The 17,957-nt window shown below is 35.0% G+C and overlaps 1 protein-coding gene and 1 long non-coding RNA gene across 3 annotated transcripts in view; one reads left to right on the forward strand and one right to left on the reverse strand.

Annotated features, from left to right (window-relative positions):
• Positions 1-973: 973 nt before the first annotated feature.
• LOC133847432 (uncharacterized) lies at positions 974-3,516 on the reverse strand. Its single transcript, XR_009895164.1, has 3 exons — positions 3,450-3,516; positions 2,901-3,247; positions 974-1,296 (listed from the first exon to the last, which is right to left on the reverse strand). It is a non-coding gene; the product is annotated as an uncharacterized LOC133847432 (long non-coding RNA).
• Positions 3,517-3,579: 63 nt separating this feature from the next.
• LOC133847400 (dual specificity tyrosine-phosphorylation-regulated kinase 2) overlaps positions 3,580-17,957 on the forward strand; it is a 60,806-nt gene continuing 46,428 nt past the window's right edge. The window contains exons 1-2 of one of the 2 annotated variants that reach the window (XM_062282413.1): positions 3,580-4,137; positions 17,467-17,530. The gene's annotated coding sequence lies outside the window, so the exon portion shown is untranslated. Of the gene's footprint in view, positions 4,138-17,466; positions 17,531-17,957 lie in introns of those variants that run through there. The other variant, XM_062282420.1, reaches the window with a different exon arrangement.

The following is a 17,957-nucleotide window of genomic DNA, read 5'->3' on the forward strand; positions in this document are numbered from 1 at the left end:
AAAGTGGAAGAAGAAGATGACGAAGAAGAAGACGATGTTGACTGCAGTCTGCAGACGTGTTGAGGAAGACTCGAGACCTCTCTCTAGACAATGTGCAGAAATGTTTTCTTCTTCTGTCGAGTTTTTATTTTCTCCCTTTTGTTTTTCCTTCTTTTTTTATTTCTTGTTTTTGTCTCGGCTATGTTTTGATTACTTGCCTTGTTGTTGCTGCAGCTTGCTTTTCTTCATTTTTTTTTTTTTTTTGATAAATGCGGCTCATCATGTAATTTTAAACGCACCGCGCATGTTAAACAAACAATTTCCCGTGACAGTGTAAAATGTTTGCCCAACGCCAGTTGACGCGCGCAACGGGTTGCGTCCCAAAGGGACGTGGCAAGTACAAGTGGGGAGTATGGATTGAGAGAAGGTGGTGGAGGGAGGGGGGCGTAGCAACTAGCCTAATGTAGTAATATTTAGCTGCGGGCCCTCAAGCCACATTACACGATGACTCGCAAAGAAAGCGAGTGTTAAATGCAACTTTTGTTCCAAGTTTTTCTTTCTTTTTATGCCCTGTATTTAAAGCGCAAAGGGTATACCCTATTTCCTTGAAGTATCACAAAAAATAAGATCCCAGTTTGAATTAAGCTTAACGAAGTTTTTGTAGACTAGAAATTCACAGCTTGGAATTGTTTGAAATAAAAATCTTTCACATTTAGAATTTAAATTGTTAAAGGGAAATACAACTATTATTAATTTAGTTATTTTGTTTAATTTTAAGTTAGGCAAATTTAATAATTATATTGCATTTGTGATATTTAATTAAGACAACCCCCTACAGTTTTGTAATGAGAACTATGCTTAAAGACTACTTTAAAATAAATAGCTTTAAAATTTACAGAATCATTTGGGCAGAATACAATCTTGAAAATACCCTGTAATCGAAAAAAATAGTTTATTTTATTTAAGAAAATATTGCATTGTGATTTTAACAGGATATTTATTAGTCGCAATTTATGGGTTCCTTACATTTTGGTTGGAAAATCTCTGCCCATTGTGGCCAGAAGAATCGTGTTGATGGATTTCTTCCTGTCATAAAAACTGTTGTGGATAGAAGTGCCAACAGTCCGCCTTGTACATATGTGGGCTGCTCTCGTGATAGAACTTGTATTACATCTATGCGTACTTCAACTTTTTCATTTTGAAATTATCATTCAAAATGCGTGTAGCACACGTAGATTGAATGTGGGACTTGAGGTGAGGTATGCCAAGATAAATGTGGTGGGTGTGTGAAGGTGGAAAAAGCTGGCTAAGGAAGAGCTGGAGAAATTTTTTAACAAGAAAAATTATTAAATTATAGAAGCACATTTCATTTCTTGACCTTAAATGATTTTTTTAACATCGAAATTTAATAAGAGACTCGATGTTTTCTTCCTAGGACTCATTAGTTAAGTTGCTGCTATTAAAAAAACATAATATTAAATAAGAGCTTTAAGTTATGGAAGATCAATAGAATTGTTTCTAATTTATAAAAAGCTTGATAAGTAGATCGAGAGTAGTCAGAGTTATCTAGAGATCTTAACTATCCTGTTTTAAGACCATCGTTAACTCATCCAGATCTCAACTAGATGGGAGTGTGACAAAATGTCAACACCATTTCGAATGACTGTGTATATCGAGCATGTTCGAACTTGTTAGCACCAATTCTCCCTCTCTCTTTCTCTTTTTTGCTCCCCTTCTCTAATTTCTTTCGTGATAAATATTCAAAACACATCCCAAGTCCGTCCTCTTTTGAAATTTTGTCGAGCTTGTTTTGATTTCTAGTTTCTGTTGTTGCTGCTGCTGATGTTTTTGATGTTGTCTTTTTTTCCAGTTTTGACTTATGTTTTGCTCATTCCACACCTCCCCACCATCCATCGTTGACAACAGCTGTTCCATATGTTGTAATTGGAATAAACAAATTGTTGTTGCTTTGCTTTCTCAGAGATTGATAAGAACGAATGCCCGCAGATTGCAGCACAGTTGGATTTCTTCATGTTCCGCATTATCAGCTGGTCACCCAAGCTGCCTCCCTTTTATTTTGCTGGTTTTAATTAAATTATTGTGAAATGACTTAATTAAATCTCGTTTGCCTACATGCAATGTTAATCGACACTGTTCATTTACAGAGCTCTGTTATTACCACCACATGCGGTGCTGTTAACAGCTGGAGGGCGAGAGCGAAGAGAGCCAATGCGCTGCAATCGCAGTCGCTTTTGTGTTTGCTTAGTGTGTTTGCGTTTGCTCTCTCTCTCCAGCAAAGACAGAGACAAAACAATAACAAGAGAGCTGCGCACAAATTGAGTATGTTTCTTTTGTGTGTCTCGCAAAAGAAATTGACTTTGCTCAAAGTGGCGCTTAAAGCGTTGCCAGACAGTCGTGGCGTTTCCAATCCCATTGCAGTGTAGATCAATGCAACTTTTTAATGATAATTTATCAACATTCGAGGGATGAAATCCGAGTGCTCGTAGAAGGTAAATAAAATATGTAAGTATAATGAAATTTCGATTGCCATCGGTCAAATGCGGGTACGATTTTGCTTTAAGTGTTTTGCATTTCGTATAGTAATTTAATGTATTGTTATTATGGCTATTAGGGGTTGTTTCGACCTCTCGAAATATAAAGTTGCACGCAACATGATCGATCAGCGGCCAGCACAGATGTGGAATTTGAAATTAATATTTAATGGGGGCTTTTCGGTACAACTACTTAGCGAAAATGCGAGGGTGAAATTTAGATGTGTATTGTAAGTATATACTCATTTTTATCTGAACCTCACCAATTTTTATCGTTTATTAAAATTGAAAACATTATGACACGTTATTTTCTAGTGTGCTGTCACAAATCCCTCATTTCAAAAAGCCCGCTCAAATACATTCACTCACATTTAACTTTGCGGACTCTCCAATACGCACACTTTTAGCGCCATCCAGCACTCTCTTGCTCTCTCACATGTTCTCTCATTATGTCGTTCTTTGGCTTGTCCCTCTCCTTCAATTATGTTGTGCTGGCTTTTCGTTCTGTTTACTTTTCTTTTGCCTTGAGTTGTTGTTGCTGAGTGAGTTTCTGTTATTACTCTCACGCGCTCTTACGCTCTCTCTCTCTTGCGCTTTAGCGCTCTGGCTCCAACCGTTGTGTTTGCACTGTTTGTATGCTATTGTTTTTGTTGCTGCTTTCGTGAGCTGTACTTTTCATTGTTTCTACTATTGTGTGTTTGCCTTCCACTAATACTCTGTAATAATATTGGAATTTAATAAAAATATTAATAAAATTAACAAGAAGTCTATGGCGAAAATTTAAAAATTATAGTTAGAACTTCTGTGTAATTCTCTTAATAGAACGGCTTATTATATTTTTGACTTTCGTAGCCTTCTATTATTTAGGTATTATAAGGTATTTCAGTAGTCGTGCTTTTATTTTAAACCTGCTCATACTTGTTTTCTTTTGCCTTTGTCCGTTGCTTGCAGCTGCTGTCGCTGTCGCTGCTGTCGACGCCGTCGCTGCTGCGTTGACTGCTGCCAGACTCTTATTGGATTTCAGTTCAGAAAATTTGTTCGCGCTGTGCGGTTGTGTGGAGCGGAAACTTGAAATTTACTTTCAATTTGTCCAAAGTTTTTCATTTGTGTTGTACTCGTTCGTTCGTTCGCTTGTTCGTTCGGTTCGTTCGCATTGTTGATTTCAATTGTGAGCGAAGAAGCAGCATCCCACAAAACTGCAGGAGCTGCTTTCTGAATCGGTTGAATAAAACGCGGCAATATATTCTATGAATGCAATTTAAATAGAAATCAGCAGAAAAATTGAAAGTGAAATTTGGTACAAAAATAACAACGGTAAAGCAAATACACCGCGACGACGCGCAAAAAATTTTTTTGAATGAAACCCTAAAAAGAAGCAACAAGAAAATTAATCTAAAAGAAAAATAAATATTAATAATTAAATATCTAACGGAAAAAGCAAATTACCAATTTGTATTTGTTACAAAAGTGTTTAACAGTTTAACAGTAAAAATTAAAAGTGTTCCTTTTTCGAGCGATTTAAATTTGAATTCAAGAAAACAACAATAACACACAGCAGCGCAGCAGCAGCCGCAGTAGCAGCAGCAGCAACAACAATAATAATAAGGTACGAGTAGAGGTGTGCACACCCATACATTTATGTACATATTTTGTCTGAGTGTAGATGAAAGGTGTAGACACAGACACATACATACGTAGACTGTAATCATTTGTCTGCCTGCATCCACCAAACATCAACAACAACAAAAACAATGTGAATTGAAGTCACACATTGCGCTCAGAGAGCGGAAGTTTGTTAAAGGGAGTGAAATAAAGAGAGAATACAATTGGGAGAGTTGTGCAGCATCCCAAAAGCCATGTGAATGTGTGTGTGTGTGTGCAGGACATGTATTCAAAGCCTTTTCTATTGAAGCTTAGAGCGAAAGGCGAAAAAGCGAAAAGAGAAAAACAAAAATTGCAGTGCAAAAGCAGACAGAAGGATTTAAAATTCGTGGCAAAAATATCAGCTGTGATTTATAAGATAATCCCAAAAAAAGTTTTATAATAACTGTGCAGCAATTTGAACAAACAGTTAAATGTTTGTTAATTTATTTATTCATTGCGGTAGCAACAGTAAATTATTTCAGAAACTATAATTGAACACGCTTAAAAATAATAAATCTTATCGGTCATCTCAGCTGTTAAGTACAATATCAATTAATTGCTGCTGCTATATTATATATGGATGAGGGTACGATGACACTTTGAATAAATAATATATAATGTTCAATTACGTTTCACGTTCTGAATACAAATTGTTAAACATTTGTCCAGATCTCATTCATGCTAACTGTAGATTTCCTTTGTATTTCTTTTTGATTTGTTTATAAACAAATTCCGCAGCGCTACTGCAAAAATGCAGATAAGGTTTTATTATTATTAATCTTATTGTTGATAATATTTAAAAAAATAATTAGATATCATAGATTACAGCAGATTACTTTGTGCTTCATTTATAAAAGGTTTTATAAAAACACATTGACTAGATCTTACTTTTCGATTTAATCAAGAGTACAATCAATACAAGATGTGGCAAAAAGAAAAGGTAACAAATTTCAGGTGAAACTTTTGCAAAAATACAAGAAAGAGTAAAATAAAAATAAAAGAACCAAGAAACCAATTTATAAACCCATCGATATCGTTGTCAATGTCATTCGCCGGTCACTAATGAGCAGCCTCGTGTACAAAGGGGAACACACTTGGGGGCTATTGAAGATTTAAATCAGCTGCGAAACGATAAGAAACAACAACCAACAACAGCTCAGTCATGCCACACACACACACACACACACACACACATACACTCACAAACACACAGACAGAGGCAAATACAACACTTTTGTGGATGTTTAGCTGTTCAAAATTCAGATACAAAATTTAAGCTTAGTGAAATTTCTGCGTTTCCAAGATTTGTTTTTATTTTCTAACTCACTTGGGAAGAGTATTATGGATTTCTTATCGAATATGCAACAGCGTTGCTTTTAATTAGGTTATAACGTTTTAGAATTAATTTGAATAATTGGAATTCGGAAATATAAATTATACATTTCGCAAGTCGCTTATCATTTTTGCTTAGTGACACTTAATTTAAACACTTTATTTACCAATAACATTTAGTGGATCAAGAGTCGCAATAAAGATTATTTTTATGTGCATTTCATTTCACAATTACTAAAAATTATTAATTCGCGTGCAGCTGGTGTTTAATTAAATACACAGATTTCTATAAGAGAGTATTTCTGCTTCAACATTCAACGTTCAACCGATAACTGTTCTTTCCAACAACTATTAGTTGTTTCTTGTTGTCGACCCCCATTTGGCTACCTGCTGACTAATCAACGCTTTTGTGGTTTGTTTGTTGTTTAGCTTGAAAGCATTATTAATAATCTTTTGGCAACACTTTTTTTAAAAAATCAATTTGCAACACGTTTTTGCATTTGGATTTTGCTAAGCTTTCCATTTCACTGCAAGAGATCTTTCGTGTGTTCAAAAGCTGCTTGCTATAAAACTATTTATATTCTGCATCACAAGCTGTTTACTCGAAAACTATTCTTAATCTGAAAATGATTTAGATATTCAGCTCTTAACATGCAGAATAATTAAATAATTGCTCTTAGTGTTTTACATACGCATTAAATATTTATAAACGAAATGAATGAATGAATACAAAATGAAACAGAATTTCTGTCAGTTATTTTTTGCTACTTCTTTGTCTTTCTCTCTCACTGCTATAAAACTCATCAACTTATGCAAATGAAATGAAATTTTCTGGCCTGTTTAGAAATTCTAATGAAATGTTGTAGTCTGTATCTTTTCTGCAAAAACTCACGCATAAAGCACTCACAGTGACACAATTTGGATGCCCTCAGGTGTGATTTGGTTATGTACTATATACACACACACACACATATATGTATATATCTGTCTGTATGCGTAGTTTTCTTGTTTGGTTTTTTATGGTCCCGCTGAAGTGTCATATAAAAAAAAGGTAACCCACTTGGGCCCCTTGACTGCTCCGTTTCCTAACGGACTTACTTAAAATGTTATTACTATAAGTATTTATTTTGTTTGCTATTTGCGCAATTTTTATGATGTGCAGAAAACTTGAGGAATAACCTGAACAAGAGAGATAAGTGGCAAAAGTACCGTTAGGACCCGAAAACCTCTCGAAAAGTAGCCGCCGTTTTGCATGAATTATGGTAATAACAAAGTTAATGCAAATTTTCGGATAAACAAAAAAATATATTTAACTGAATTCCCAATTCATATAAAAAACTGTCATTTCAATATTATATTAACTTTTCAATTATGAAATATTTACTTAAAGTCAGATCAGCATGTTCTTAACAATAGATCATTTAATTTAACTGCCGTTTCCCCCTTCGGAAATCATAATCTATTTAAGCACCATAAAAAGAGACCAACCCAAAGAATAAAAGACTGGGTCATTGCCATTTAATCTCAACACTCGAAATAAAAAATCTTTGACTGGAAATATAAATAATTCACTCTTGAAGTTCGATTTCAGTACTTGTCGATTGTTGAATGAATAACACACGCCCCTAAAAGTTATCAACCAGATTAGTACACTCGAACCGGACTCTCTGAAGTATCAAAGTTCTGTTAGTCCAATAAAAGTATATATATTTTGATATTTGTCATATCAGCGAAATATTAGACTCGTAGTTAGTGTTGCTTTTAAAATTAGTCTTATCAATGCGCTGCGAAATCAAAAACGAGTGACACAGAAATTTATCAGGGAAGACCCCAAAAAAATAACCTTAGAGATTACGAATTAACAGTGAAATGCCGCAACTTCCGTAAAATTCCGATGACAAACTTCAGCTTCCAAGGAAACGCCGGATGAATGAATCTTTCTCCGAACAGGTGAAACTGGCCCTCAGAGAGCGACAAGAGAGTTAGTGATAAAAGCTATGCTCAGTATTCACAATGGAATCAAACTCAAATTCAAATTCACAACAAATTACTTAACAAAAGCGACCAAAACAAAGAGAAGATCGAGGGGGGGGGGGACGCAGTCATAATATTTAGTTGTCAGGCGGCATTCGGAATATGAATGCAAAGTCTCTCCACAAGTATGAATGTGATGTGCTTAAATTTAGCACTACGAGAACTACTGACGACACGTCGAACCCCTTGTGTTCCCATCTCTTTCCCCCCCGGTCTCTCCGATGTGCGTCACAATTCACAATTTTGCTGGCATCACTTGCCATAAATCTTCCAACAATTGTCTAGTATATACAAAACGTTTCTACTCACGATTCGATTGCGTGTGTAGTTATAGGGTTTCTTGATCTAGCCTAAGCTACAGCAATGTTCCATCTGATTACCGACATACATATGTACATATGTACTCATCTATGTACTATATAGTATACATTATAGGAAGCATTTGATATTCTGCTTCTATTCGTTAATTCTATGCGATATTCTCGACGAGGTCGTTCGCTTATCAATTTTTACTTGCGCTTATCTAACGCAACTCATGACAATGTTTATGATTACACGAGTCTGTTAGGCAATTAGCTAAATAAATGTGTAGACTTAATATCGAATAACCAGAAACTGGTAATTTAAATCGCGATAAGCAATAAACCTGGCAAAACGTTTCTATGAACAGCCAAACAAGTTTCACTTTTGTCGAATATGTGTTTTGATTGCATTTGAGAATTTTGTTTGTGCTACGTTGATGAAATTGTCCAGATAGTTCGGTTATTTATCGTTGTTTTCTGCATCAAACAGTTTTAGTTATATTTAATGTTAATTTAAATTAAAAATTCATGGGGGAAACTTTCAATCAAACACTAATACAATTAGCAATCTATTGCTAACACAAAAAAGTACAACTAAATGGCATTTCCTTTTGCACTTGAAAGTTTCATTTTTATAGAAAATGTAATCACATGGCAATGAGCAATTTATTGCACTTTAGTAAACACTTTATGACTAAACTCTAATCATTTCTTTTTCTTTGTTTCCTTTTCTTTGTCTGTTGCAGTTTCGGTGAGTCAAGGCTAATGAAAAAGTATTGCTAAAATAATTAAAGGTAGGAAATGAAATAAAAGGAGATTTCTTGGAACTGTTGCTAGGCAACAACCTTCTGAGAAGATGTCACAGTCGTAGTACAATTATTGCGCCTACGTCAGTTGCTATATTTTCTAACTAGGCCTTCAATAGATCACTTAACTGTAGTGCCATGAAGCCGACACCTTCAATTGAAATTGATTAGTTGTGTGTGCGACATCCACGCATTATTTAATTAACAAAAAACGAACGAAAAATAATAACACAGTTAAGTATTACGAGTATATGCAAAGCCAGAAGGCAGACCGGATTTTCCAAACATTGTGAATAAAAGAAACACAAAACGCCCACTGCGAAAATGCAGAGCTATAGATTTGAAAAGTACTATAAGATATTTTGATAGTGATATCAGTATTTTTAGGGGTTTGTCAAGTTGTCAAGTGAATTTTTGCTAGACCTTCGACATAAGTCAAACTTTCCCAGTTTCGTGGGTGGTTTTTAGCACTTGTCGCAAGTTTTTTTTTGTTTTGTTTTCAGTTAGTCTGTGGGCGGGTTTTGTCCAAAGTTTTTTTTTTTGCGTGTTTCTCTTTTTAAGGTCATTCATATGTGAAGGAACTACTATGCATCATCTATGTATATATATATATTTTAATTGTCGCTGAGACCTTTGAGTGTCTATTGTAATTGAAACGGCAAACAGACACTCAATATGCCAGTTCAAGTTGATAACAATTTTCCTTTTGTCATGTGAAAATTGGGTCTTGGTCGGCTGCTTTACCACCTGCCAAACGTTTCTGTATCCGTCAGATACTTGTACTCACGCATGAAGGCGTGCGCTGATGAGTAACTTAACAACAACAACAACAGCAACTACAACGAGAAATATTCATTTTCAAATTATGATTCTCAGTAGTTCTTCAACTACTTGCTCCAAACTGGGTCAAGTCTATAAGGCAAACTGTTGTATACTATAGGTAAAATAAAAGTGAAATCGCAGCATTTGAAGAGCTGTAATTAAATTTTAATCATCAGTTTGTTGTTCTCTCTCTTTCTCTCTTTTAATTGTCACTCGCACTTTTACTAAACGATTCTAGCTTGTGTAATTAGCCAAGTATATTTACAGTATTTATGAATGTAATGAAGTGTTAATACCTTGACAACTTTGTTGGCGATGCTGTCATTGAGCCTCAATCACAGTCTAGACTCTAGACGAGGTGCAGCTAAATTGAAATTTGAATAAAGTTTCGGTTACGCTTCCTTAAAACTGATGATGTCTGACAGTTTAATTAGCTTTAATTATGACCAATTGCACTGGACTCATAATCAGCTTACAAGAAATCAAGAAATTAAAATTAATTTAAATTACCAACTGCATTTTCTTCCGCTTCCAACTGATGAAGAATTGAAGCAATTGAAATTGAAGCTTAACAAAGTCTTTTTCATTTTTGTTGTCTGGCTGCCCACAATAAATCTTTGTATACATCAATACTATTTCATATTTTTTATTGAATCATTATTCAATGTAGTTTTTTGACGCAGCTTTTGTGATGACGTTGGCGACAAAACTTAATTAGGCGTCTCGCACCATTGAAAGCATTCTGTTTTTTGCTTTTTTCTTCTACTATTTCTGTTTGGAATTTTGTTTTCGTTTGTAAACTTAACTTAAGACCCACTGGCATTGCACTTGCTAATGAGAAATAATATTGAACAGGGAAAAAGCTGTGAAGAAAATCTGTTTAAACACACAGGTTTCTCCAGCAAATTATAGTTAATAACTAAGAAAACTAACTAAAATAGTTTAACCACAAAACTCTGAAATTCTGTGAATTTTAATAACATGCTTTATTTCAACAAACTTGATTTTGATGTGTGCTTTTATAGTCTCTACATGGCTAGAGCGGAATATATAAAATACAGTAATTATCTAAAAATAAACAATAATTAAATTTTGAAGCGTAGGCTTTAAATGAAACGTTAGCTAATTGAGATTAATTGAGGTTAATATCTTAAGACCTTCTATGTCAGGTTTTGCTTGTAGAAACAATTATACTTCTTATAAATGGTTCATGCGATGTTCTCTTACATTTCCCTAAAGCTTCAGATTGATGGTAAGAGACCCGTTAGCCTCTTTCCTTCTGCTGCTCTGTTCTGCTGACCCACAGCAAAATCTTAACTTCACCCACGAGCAAAACTCGTTGAAATCTGAATCTGACTAAGCCAAACAGTCATATACATATATATATAGAGGTATATTAATGCCCCAGAGATTATATACCAAAGTCAGCAACGTATATCGTTTACCGTTTTAAAGAAAGAAAAAAAAAACAGATACACAAAAAGTTATTTATGCACTTCAACGCCATAACAGAAGTTGAGCCTCAGTCCCAGAACGAACTTCTTCAACCGCAAAATAATGAGTTGCACCAACGCCAAAATGAAATACAAATAAAACCTCGGACTCACGACATTTGAATACCCTGCCAGACTGCAGATTAATCTGGCCATCAGCGAGGAAGTTATCCAAAAGTAAGAGAATTATTGTATGCAGTGTATCTTGAGGTGAAAGATACAACGCGGCGAGACAAGAATCAGACTAACAAAGCTTTGGGCCAAGCTTAAAATTTCAACATTTTCATATATGCACAAGACGTGGAGGAGACGTGTATAAAATTGCGACTGCATCGTCGGAGTCGACGATGTCTTCAAAAAGTTTTAGGTCAAACCGCAGCCACTGCTCCTGGCTGCTTCCAACTACAGCCAGTCAGCAATTTGAGTGCGTGTCTGTCCCTGTTTGTTGGGTGTCTGCATCCTGCGTGGAGCATATTAAATTTCTGGACCTGGCCAACAGCTGTGCGACGCCTTTGGGGCGGCGAGACTTCAGACTTGAGACTGGCACCGGGTCTGCAAAAGCACAATACGACAAAACCAGTTTTAAGCCACAGTCTGCCTCTCGACGGCAGCTGTAAACAATCAGAGCTAACTGCATGGCAGGCACTCAGCCATGAAAAATGAATGATGATAATGACGACGACGATGGCGGTGGAGAAGACGGTCAAGAAGAGGCTTGGGGGGATGACGTCTCACCCTCTTCTTTGGGCTCTTCGGCAACTGCTGCTGCTGCTGCTTCTGCTGATCTTAGCGCTGCGAAAGCCATTGACCAAAAAGGCTTCAGACAAACACTTATTGTTATTGCCTTACCATACACTGATCAAAGTTGCACAGAACTGATCTCAAATCCGAAATATCTGTTTGCAGATAAATTTCAAAGAAATTTTTAAGTGTTTTCAACGTCAATTATCAAATCACAAATGTTCCTTACATTGTTTTTCTTAAAAATAATATTTATAAATAAGAGTTAGTCAGATTTTTTGTAATAAAATAAGTAAGAAAGCTATAGACGAGTGTGCTCGACTATGAGATACACGCTACCCATTTTAAATAAAAGCAAAACAGTGCGATATTATTTTTAAAATATACCAAACAATATTTCTATAAAATACTTAAATTTACCTAATGCACTTTTCAGTATATTGATTAATTACTTCAATTTAAATATACCATGAAGGTCAAAAATACTAGGTTGTTAGTTAAAGCAGCTAAGACCCGATTGCAATTGGCGTAATTTGTCATACAGATGTAATTCTTAAACAATTTATACAACTTCTTTAATTTACAGGAATCATAAATACAAAAGTATACATACTGTGATATTATTTTAATTAAGAATTAAATAGTTTGTTTTGGTTTCTCACAATCTTGTCAAAAGAATTGTGATTGAACTTTTTTAAGTACTCTGTTTTCCTCTTACTTTTAAAGAGTTTTACTTAAAACAGTTTTCTTCTTATTATTATAATAATGTGCTTATCAAATCAAAGATTTTGTTTCATATTTTTTCTTTAAAAAGATAAAGCCAAATTAGTCTATACTTTTGTTTTTGAATATATATTATTTATATTTATGAATTTGCATTATTTTGGCTTCGTAAATTTTTGTTGAGTGTATGATTATAGTTTTGGTCTGAATCTAAAAGCATTTCCTACAAGTTGAGGTGCATCTACCTGTGCTCTTTGGCTTTGGCCAGCAGCAGCTTCTAAAACCCGATTTTGTGCACAAGTATCTACATCTACTGCCCTTTGCTGCCGCTGCTGCTGCTGCTGCTGCTGCTATCGCCTGTTTGCTTTATGGATACTCAAGCTCAAGTTCTGCTATTTGTGTTTGTACTCCAGAGTCGAGAACCGGTTGCCAGGTTCATAGGCGCATTGTCGACTCGTCTTGCCTTGTCGTAGGTACTTATCCGTACTTAGTCTGTGACTCTGTGTGTGTGTGTGTGTGTATTTGTAGCTGAGCTGCCCCCTCTTTGTTATGCTTTTCGCTGGCTATTCTAGTTTGTTGTTTGTTCTTTTTTTTTTGTGTTGTGTTTTTTTGTGTTGTATTCATTTTTAGTATACGCCATTTTTCAGAATTTTCTCGCCTCGCAATGCTTCACTGCGTCCATGTTCAGTGTATTTGGAGTAAAGAACAGAATCAGCCTTATAAATATATTAAACTTGTTTTGGCTCGTTTGCTTCTCTGTTTTGATTATGCCAGATGATGATGTTTAAGGGTTTATTGACTCTGTTATGCTTTGTTATGCAGGTCATCGTATTTATTTGAGCTTAAAGATTAAAGATTTTTCTCATAATTTGGGTATATATGATACAAAATTTGCTAAGATGAACTGGAAGTAGACTCGCCCTTAAATTATAAAAGCAAACCATGGCCTAAGTATAGCCCTGACTTCAACCTGCGCGCATTGACAGCTATTTCTTAGTTTTGCTGATGTCTGCAAGCTACCATAAAAGTCTCAAGAAACTGGTTGAACTTTAACAACAACCACAACAACAGCAACAACCAAATTGTTGGCAGTCGGCAGTTGCTAGTTGTTGGTGCATTTGGTGCACATATCTGCCGGTTTCTCTTTTATGGCCAAGACAAGTTCTTGACACTCAAAAGCCCAGCGAACAGACAACAACGCCCACAGATACCAAAGTAATGCGTCAAAAATGTATCTGTATCTGCAAATGCGAGTAGTAAGTATCTCTCTGGTCTACAACTGAAATCGGTTTGGCCTGCCTTCTGCCTACCTTCAATTCAATCACTCACTCAATGCTCAATGCAATCGCAGATACATTCAGTTCAGTTGCAGCTGAGCGATTCGATAAACGCAGGGGCAGCCAACGAAGCGTGCCACACAACATGCAATGAGATACTCAACACTCCCTCCCCTCCCTTACACACCACTTCTGGAAGCCAAACTTAACTGGTACTTGCAGTTAAGTAAAAAGTAATTTCAAGTCGAATCGCAGCCATTATTAGATTGCCCACATAATAAATGATGTAAAAAGTAGGCGTACATCGCGCCATCAACAGATCCAAAAGAAATGCAGGTCTGCTACAAAATAATTACACGAAAATCACTTCAAGCGTACCATAATATTTCACATTTATTTACGATTATTTCAGGCCTCGTCTTAATAGCCCAAAATTCCAAAAATATAATACATTATTTCAGTAATATTTGCAATTTATTCATATTTAATGCTTCAAGTATTTCACTTTGGCAATAGGAAACGACAGAGCATTGATGTGAATTATTTCAGCACTTTTACTTATATAAGATACGTACAACTGTTAAACATAATTTTTTCGATTAAAATTAAAGGCAAAACTTGTCTGGCACGTGTTGCGATTGTCTTGATTTAACAAACTTTGAATGCATTTTGAAATCGAAAAATCTACAAGAATAAAAGGCTTTAAGAGTATGTGACTGACTTTCAGTTACTGTGCATATATTTTTGGTATTTGTATTTAGAAAATCAATTCCACTTTAATATTTTTGCATAATTAAATTTTATTTATTTCAATTTGCATAGTAAATAGTCTAAATAATCGAAGTGTTAAAATTTTAAATTACAATTTATAATTGTATCTGAAGTCACAACCATCGTTAATATAAAATTATTAAAATCAACCCTATGAAAATCCCAAAAAAATAAGCGTATGGGCACACTGTTTTACCTATTATTTTTTAGTGCGAATTTTGTATTAAAATTTAAATATAAAATCGAATAATACAAATGCAATCATTTGAGTTTTTAATAATAATCTAAATTTGATTTTTTCAATTTATTAAATGATCATTGTAATTTGACGGTAAAAATCTTCTGTGGTGATTCGCTAATATCCCCTCTACACTTTCACAATAGGGCATTAACAGGCAAATTAAAGCGATTTACTTATGTAGATGGGGATAAGTCAGCGACAAATTAACGGCAAAAAACAGCTGAAAAACCAGACTCCAAATGTAGTTATAAGGCAAGGCAAGGCAAGGCCTGACCAACAAATCGTTGTTGTCCACTTTATAACGACTGTGTTACAAGCGCTCCCCGCCAAACAAGTGACTGTGAGAGATCTGTGGCGATTTGCCGACTACTGTGCAAAAATATTGGGGTGTGCACAACAAAATAGATGCAAAATAAAACAGAAATTGTTAAATGTTCGCAAGTCCTCTTTCTGCACTCCCTTTTCCTCTCATTTTCAGCCACTTTTGCTGTGCAAGTCGACGAATTCAAAAAGTTTGTTTGCTGTGTTTTTTAACGTTAATTTACGCCAACTGCTGTTGTCTGCTTTCAGTTTCATTATGACTCAAAAAATCATGCAATGCTTTGGCTGCAACAGTTTCTTGTAGTTGCTGTTATTGTTGTTGTTGTTGTTGCCAGTCAGCAGCAAGCACAGATTGCAACATTCATTTTGTATCTTTTTGGGGCTGTTGCTGCTGCAGTTGTGGTTAATCATATTTCTGTTGTTGTCGTTGTTGTTGTTGTTGCCTGTTAAATTAGCAGCTGTGTGCAGCTGCTGCTTTCAAAACGTGGCTAGCAGGATATGGGTGTATTTTGAATGCCACAATTGTGGTGTGTGCAACGCTGCGTATGCGCAATATTTAATATTAAGTATACTCTACGGTTGCGTCTGTTGTTGGACTGATTACAGTGATGTACTTGACACTCTTGAATCATATATTTCGAGCATTCCATGGCCCTTGTAATTATATTATTATTTCTGTAATTAAAATAAACAAGGGCTGACAACGCTCTGCAGTTTTCTAGGTATGAAGGTGTGGAAGTGAAAAGAAAGTAGATCAAAAATATTTGCAACTGTCGCTCATTTTACATTCATTGAAAAGCTTCAATTTCCTTTCATAACGTTGATTACGATTGATGTCAAAGATCTTTTGTAATTATTCCAAGTGTCTTTCTTTATATTTATTTACTTTGGTGTCTGCTGTCTAGCAAGAGATTCCGTATAAAATACATATAGACACAATATAAATCAGTCGAAACAGCTGCTCAATGGCCAACAGCTGACTATTAGATACATACATAGATACAAGTTTGTATTATTTTTGGCGCTTTCACTTGTTGATTTTTTTTACGAGCTTTTCAATTTTGAACAGACACATTTTGCGTGCTTTCAACAGCATATTTATTTTCTTGCGCTATTTTTATTTGTATTTTTTCCCACTTGTTGCTATTATTATTTGCATTAATTTATGTCACTTGCCGGCCAGTTTAAATTTATTTAACAAAACGCTGTTTTGTGTCGCATTTCAAAATACAAACATTGTATTTTTGGGTTTGTTTTCTTAACGTTGATTTATCCCAAGGCATAAATATAAATAATTACAGGATTCATAAATTATATATTCCAGACTTTACTTGGGGGCTTGCTGTGACAGCATATGGAAACCAAATAAAACGAGGAAATCGCTTCTTTATTTGCGTTTATTTCAGCGCATTTCAGTGAATACAAATAAAAAAATTGCACATGCATGCAAATTACACATTTAAATGAAATATCAGAGACGTGATCCACAGCACACACACACACACACACACACACAAAACACTCCCGATATGATCCTCTCTGAGATTTGTTGTGCAGTCGTCACTTTCGATTTTGCTTTGTGTTTTGTTTATTTTCGAATCGATTTCAAGAGGAGCGGCAAAGCATCGCAGTTAAATCTTTGAAATATCGCGCGTCTGTGGCTAAAGCAATTGGAAATTTATGCTGCACAAAAAAAAAAAATTTGATTTGTTGATCAAGCTCATCGAATGTTTATCATTTCTGTTCACAACTGATTTATGTGTGAAGCTGCATAAGAAGTTTGTTCTTGGAATTAACTGAACATAAAGAGAATACTATAAATATTGAGGAAGGCTATTTCCTTCTACTTGAAATACAAAGATAGTTGTGGACATTCTTGCCCTGATTTCAATAACCAAATCTTATCAGTCAAATTGTACGACATTTTCTGGCTATCAATTAAAGTTTGTTTCCAAACATTATCTGCAGCACGTCAAGTGATTCACACGCCCCCAATTACTGATTGGCTTGTCTGGCATATACTATATGCAAGTGTATACATGTGGATTACCTTTAACAGTCGCTTATCAGTCAAACATTTAGTTTCACACGCAAGCGATAAGACAGGCGCTACAGTTAAATTGCCTGGGCTTTAATAGAATTAATATTCTGTTATCATTTCTATTTTATTTAGATACACGCAATGGGAATTTTGTAAGTTGGTGATAAGAATTGTTTTTTTTTTTTGTTTTGTTTGTTACATTCGTGTAATAAAATTGGGGTAACTTTGTTGGTTTGTGACTATTTAATTTAGGTCGCCTGAACCTTATAAGAAAATCAGATAAAATTGGTCATGGGATTTGTACATTTGTACTTGATTGATCGAATGTTTAAATATATACATAACAATTCCATAAAATTCATTTACAATTTCCCTTATTTCTTACAGAAAACCTTATGTACTTGGTTGACATATCGGGAGAAACTTAGGGTATAACATTTATCCAAACTCGGTAAGTTTTTCATGCTTTAAATATAAACTTTTTAGATAAGGCATAAAAGTGTGTTCCCTCGCTGTAAACATTCCAAAGCCATGACAAAAAACCCAATTGTAAAGCTGTTGTGCACATTGTGTTGAGCAAATTTCAGATTCAATTTGATTTTTATGAAAATTCCTCTACAACACATTAAGCTGCATTTCAGGCGTAACAACTGGGCGATAATACTCTCAAGATTTGGAATACAGCTGTGCAAATTGCGCAGAACCTGAAACTGAAACTGATATCGTTTTTATCCACTGAATAATTATGCAAAAACGTACACAGATTTTCAACTAAATTAATATTTATGCACTAATAATTGAAATTAATTGTAATTGTGTGGCACAAGCATAACAGAATACTATATATTCCAACTGGTATTTAATTAACAGCGCATTTC

Source organism: Drosophila sulfurigaster, chromosome 2L (genome assembly GCF_023558435.1).
Source record: "Drosophila sulfurigaster albostrigata strain 15112-1811.04 chromosome 2L, ASM2355843v2, whole genome shotgun sequence".
Taxonomy (NCBI): Eukaryota; Metazoa; Arthropoda; class Insecta; order Diptera; family Drosophilidae; genus Drosophila; species Drosophila sulfurigaster.